At 31.9% G+C, this 6000-nt stretch overlaps 1 pseudogene; it reads right to left on the bottom strand.

Annotated features, from left to right (window-relative positions):
- Positions 1 to 285: 285 nt before the first annotated feature.
- On the bottom strand, positions 286 to 1226 carry LOC119536684 (annotated as a pseudogene).
- Between the last annotated feature and the right edge of the window lie 4774 nt (positions 1227 to 6000).

Here is a 6000-nt window from a genome sequence, read left to right as displayed (position 1 = left end):
ACTCCAGTAAAGGACCAAGACCCACCTAGAATGGGCAGGGTCACTTCTCAATTGAAACCTAATCAAAAGGTCTCACCCACAATAGATCTGCACTCACAAGGATGGATTAAAAGAACATGGCCTTTTTTTAGGGTGCATAACAGCTTCAATCTAGCACAGGTACATAGATAAAAGCAAGCCATTTTCTTCTCTAGTTTCTGGCTATAAACATACGGACTCAACCCAAGCATACTTTCCAGTTTGACTCAATGCCAAAAATGCACTTTGTTGATTAGCAAATTTCTCTCAAATAATTTTTATTGCCTCTTTTACCTCTTTGTTCCTCAAACTGTAGATGATGGGGTTAAGCATGGTAATCACAGTAGTGTAAAATATAGACACTATCATATCATGGTCCAAAGCATAGCTGTAATTTGGCCTCACATACATGAAGAGGAGTGTTCCATAGTAAATTGACACTCCAGTTAGGTGAGAGCCACAGGTGCAAAAGACTTTTTGCCTCCCTTCAGTAGAGCACATCCTAAGAATGGCCAACAGAATAAAACCATAAGAGATCAGGACTATTGATATGGTAATTATCTCAATAAAGCCCACAAGTAGAAGAGTAGAAGCTGGTTGATTGTGAGAATGAGAAACAGTAGGAGAGGAGGGATGTCACAAAAGACATGTCTAATTTCATTGGTTGCACAGAAGGATAGACTAAAAGTGGTCATTGTGTGTAATGTAGCATGCAAAATGCTACCAACATAGGAAACAATGATGAGTGACACATAGACTCTGGGTGACATGTTAACTGAATACAGTAGTGGGTTGTAGATTGTTTCATAGTGATCATAGGCCATTGCAGCCAAGAGAAAGCATTCTGTGGTCCCAAAAGTAAAAGCTAGAAACATCTGTGTTACACATCCAAGGAGTGAAATGGTTTTATTCTCTGCCAGTAAATTGACCAACATTTTGGGAGTGATAACTGAAGAATAGGAGGCATCCATGAATGACAACACACTCAGAAAATAGTACATGGGGTTGTGGAGCTGGGAATCCCCAATGACCAATGAAACTAGTCCCAAATTTCCTATCAGAGTAAAAAGATAGATTGCCAGAAATAAAAACAGGGAGATGTTTAGCTCAATATTGTCTGTGAAGCCTATCAATATGAATATGGTGACTTCTGTCAAAGTTTTCAACTGAATACTGCATGGCTCCAAATTTGATAGTAAGGCTGACATCTTCATTTATATTTGTTGGTCAGCAAGGCAATATCTGGTGAAATAGAGTTCAGCCAATTATATCCCCATATCTGGTACTTAGAAGGGCATATGGTAGCCTAGGCAGTGATAGGACAGACAATGATGAAGGAAGGGGCTCATGTGAATGCATTTCCCTGTATAAATAAAAGGAAGACATGGATTCATTCATTTTTTCCTTAATTTGTCATGTTAAAAAAAATTTTAACAAAAACCTGAATTTAAGTGGATTATTTTCTGTTAAATTTTCTATTATCTTTCCTTATATCATCTTAAAATTCACAAAACAGTGAATATTAGGATTTTTGCATCCAAAGATATTACAGTGGAGGGTAGAACTTGAGTATTACTTCAAAAATTGCTACAAATGTGCATTTAAAACCTTTCATTAATGATAATGATTATAAAAGAGGAGGAACCACAGTTACCTTACGGTGTTAAATTTAAAAGAGACAAACACAGTGAAAATTATGTTATTTAAAATTATTCCCAGATGATTAAAACCAAGATAAATTAGAATTATGTTTCAATTTGCCTCATAGTTCAGCCTTTTCACACCAAACAATTTTATGTGCTCTTTCCAGGCAATGATCCTGTTCCATTAGTTCCTCTGGAATAGTTATGAATAAGCAGCAGCAGTCTTTTTGGAAGTATATGCACCTTGTGTGCCATCAAATATAATGCAATCTCTTCTTTTTTTCTTTTTTCAGTTTTCTTTCTTCAAAAACATTAACCCTAAGTCACCCATTTTTGGCCTCTTCAACCTATTGTATCATTGTAATTGTTTTATAAATGTTAGCAATAACTGAAAGATGTTTCTCTATACATGTGCTCATTATTTCTGAAATGTCGTTGGGTAGATTTTCCAGACATAATTTTATCAAAAAGAAATCATAGCCATACCTTTAATATGTTATCATTGCTAATGGAGCTTTTAAATAAATTTAAAATAATCAGTAATAAATTGATTGTATAAAGCTATAGTTATTGCTTTGCTACAGTGTAATGTTCTAATTCTGGTACTTTCCCCTGTGCCATCAGATTGTTTCTTTAGTGGAGTATGAAGAAAGAAAACTGCATAACCAAAAAAAAGTTTAGAAGCAAAAAACAGAAAGAAAAACAAAACATGCAACAGATATCTGCATCTGGATGAATGTCTCAGTTATTGATGCACAATAATAGATCCAATTTAGGCATGAGATTTCTGCACAGTGACATTTCTTTTTCCTTCAGTATGATATAGACTGAAGTTTTTGACTCATTAAGTATTTGGCAACTCTGTTTTCCAGGGTTTAAAGGAGTGAAATATCTGTCATACTTTGGGTAGGGCTTCATCCAGTGACTTACAAATAACTTATATTCATGAAGTGAAACACACTAGAGTTTGTCATACTGAGATTCCCTGTATTAGGAAGTGAATGAGGAAATCAGCTTAAAAACCACAGTTGGAAGGAGAAGAGAGCCATATGTCATCATTCATCAAGAAAGGTTTTCACAGATCCATATGTAAGATGAGCTAAAAGATTATAGCAACATAATCATAAGGCTAGAGAACAAAATATGTTCATTTTATCCTTAGAGAATTCAAGAGTAACAAATATGTAATTAAGGTAATTTCTGATTTCTGTGTAAATCCAGACATATCAAATATTACTTATAGAGAATGCACAAACATGGTCACACACATGAATTTCATAATTTCTAATGTATTTTGAATATCTATCCTAATAAAATTTAATAAATCAATTTATAATATAAATATGCATTAATGCAGTGTATCATAAAATTGTATTTCTATTAAAAATACTCCTCATTCCCTCTTGCTGTTCCTCCAAATTCCTCTTCTATCCCCTTATAAATCTGTGGTGAAAGGAACTAAAAAACATCTAAGTAAGTTTTGAAAAGTGTCCCAGTAGTTAGTCTACAAAATGAATTTGTTTCAAAGTATACTTGGCTGACATACATAGAAGAAATTTCAGCTAACTTACAGTTCAACCTTCACTTCTCTGGCATTTATGATACAAGACACCAATTATAAAAGAGGAAGAACATTTTGTTTGGCCACTAGCGCTCTGTATTACAATCCCTAATTTAACATCTTGTGATAGTATGAGCTTGGGAAAGTAACTTCATCATTACAAAAAAAAAGAATAATAAAACTGAACAAAATTTTCAAGCCTAACTTGTTCAATTACATGAGCATGATGGTATCATGACAGAGTACTTATTTATGAACTGTATTAAATTATTTTTATTAAATTAAGTTTTGATTTTATGTTAAGTATGTATACAATTGAAATATGACATCCAATTTTTTTATATGAAACAGCGAATAGAGTTATAAAATCAATTTTTATCATCAAAACATTGAGCAATGAATGGACTCCAAATCATAAGGTATTTCTTCTTTTAATTTTATGCATGTTTGTTAGATGACACTATCTATATATTAAAATACATTCTATTGAGATTAAGCACAATGAATCTCATTATTCTATGAATAATGTGCCATAAAAATTCATCCAATCTGCCTTTGCTATGTCAGTAAATAATAGGGTATTTTCCTTTAATTTTCCTGATAAGCCTGCAGAAATAATTTTCTGGCCACTCTTAATGTACCTGATTCTGTCTGAAAATTAAGAAGATAGTTTAATAAAGAAGGTATATTTTATATTAAATGATGCCTCACTAGAGAAAGTATCTACTTCACTACAAGAAACTGGATCCATGATAGGTAAAAAATTGAGGTTTAGCTACTTCATCAAGCAGATCTTCAAGCAGGCATTATTGTTAAGTAATATATGAGGAAATTAGACTGGTTGTGTTTATGTGTAACTGGTTTTAATTTAAGAGGAGATAAAAGAAAAAAATATATAGGTCTTGGATTAAAAAAACAAACATGATCATTCTGGAAAACTTAAAAGCAACTCTCAAATAGGTCTGAAAACTCAAAGTAACAGTCATCCATAACAGTTTTACAAACATTAAACTTCAGAAGAAGGAAAGCTGTGATAGCAGCTACCACATATTATTAGGTGGCTAAGGGTTGGAAATTTTGTGTACATTGTCTTGTGTAATCTATTAGGGTCTTTGAATAGATGAGAAAGTGTGTGTCTAATTAGAAGTAGAACATGACAAATCTCACACAGTTAGTTATTCACAGAGCCAGGACTCAAGCCCAGATTTCTCTGACTCCACACTCTAAGCTGTTTCAACTTGACCATATTGCAATGCCATTATGATATGCCAAAATTCAGGAATCATTTTCTAGAAAAATTACAGAATAGCATCCTCACCTATATTTATTCATTTAAAAGCTATCAAACCTAACAAACAAACATGAAACCAAAAGTAAACAATTAAAGTGGCTTCTAGATCAATTAACTAACTAGTGAAATGAATTATAAATTAAATTTTATTCCTCCATCAGAAAGAAAAAAGAGCTCAAAGTGGCATATAATCAATAACTGTTCATACATTACATTTTTGTTCTATTTAATAAAGTGTCTTATTTCTGTTCTCCCTATTCTGATTATTATCTTCCATTAAGAAAGTTAAAACAAATTTCTCATTATGGCTCTATTTACTTAAATATGTAGGAAACCCTTCCTATTTTCTCTATTATAGTCCCTGAAAGGAATGCAGTTCAAACTTTAGTACAATGCAAAGTTACCTAGAATCAACTGTATCAAAGTTAAATATTAAAGCATGTAATATTAATTTATTAAATCACATAGTTTGAGATTCCTTATTACAGCTCCTAAAATATTTTGTTAGTGATAAGAAAAAAAGAACTCTTTACTGTTACTTGTGGAACTGAACTGCTAACTCAAAGTATATGCTGAGTATTAAGAATTGGTTGCTTTTATTAGTCCTTGAGTTATTTTTGAAAGTTCAAAGGGGATGCTCCAAGAAGAAAACATGCTAAAACTCTTCTGGGACAGAAAAACATAAGTTGATTTCTTTTTCTTTTTCTTCTTTCTTTTCTTTTCTTTCTTTTTTCTTTTTTTTTTTTTTTTTCTGTAGAGGACATGTGAATGGTTCTGGAATAATGAAATACATGATGAAGAAAAAATACCTGAATGAATTTTGACCTCTACTAAAAATGATCCATCATGGAAAAAATATATGACATGGGATTGGAAAAGAAATCTAAATTGTACAGCACATAATCCTAGGTATGATACTAATGAGCTGTGACATTTGCTTGATTACTTACATTTCCTGAAATCCAATTTCCTCTTCCTGGGAATACAACCTGTTTAATTTTCTTAAAATCTAGTAAAAGTGTATATAATGAAATAGTATGAAAGCACAAATGTGTGGCAGAATTTACAATTGTTTAATAGAAATTTGTTTACTTCACATTTAAAATTTAAAATGTTATATTTTTAATGGAAAACACATTGAGAGATTCAGAGAAGAGATATGAGTAAATAAAATTATACTGTAAAATCATGGATAGGAAATATTAAGAAGAGACATGAGGCAGTAGATACCTGCATTAAGTTAGGTATATGATAGAACATTAGAATATTAGAGATATGGCAGAGTTAAAGTTCATACATTTTAAGTACAAAAAGTCTTTTCATTGTTTGGGGATTTCAGCTACTGCTCTATATATTACTACCTGTGTATGTATATAAAAAAACTCTAGAAAAATTAAAATTACTTGTATGCCTTTGGCTCCTACCCAAGGGATCTAAGTTAGCAGACAGGGAATTATTGTCATCAAATGTGAATAAAAAAAGAGAGA

Source organism: Choloepus didactylus, chromosome 6, assembly GCF_015220235.1.
Source record: "Choloepus didactylus isolate mChoDid1 chromosome 6, mChoDid1.pri, whole genome shotgun sequence".
In the NCBI taxonomy this organism is placed as follows: Eukaryota; Metazoa; Chordata; class Mammalia; order Pilosa; family Megalonychidae; genus Choloepus; species Choloepus didactylus.
Note: the sequence above shows the minus strand (reverse complement) of the source record. Positions and strands in the feature narration are given on the sequence as shown.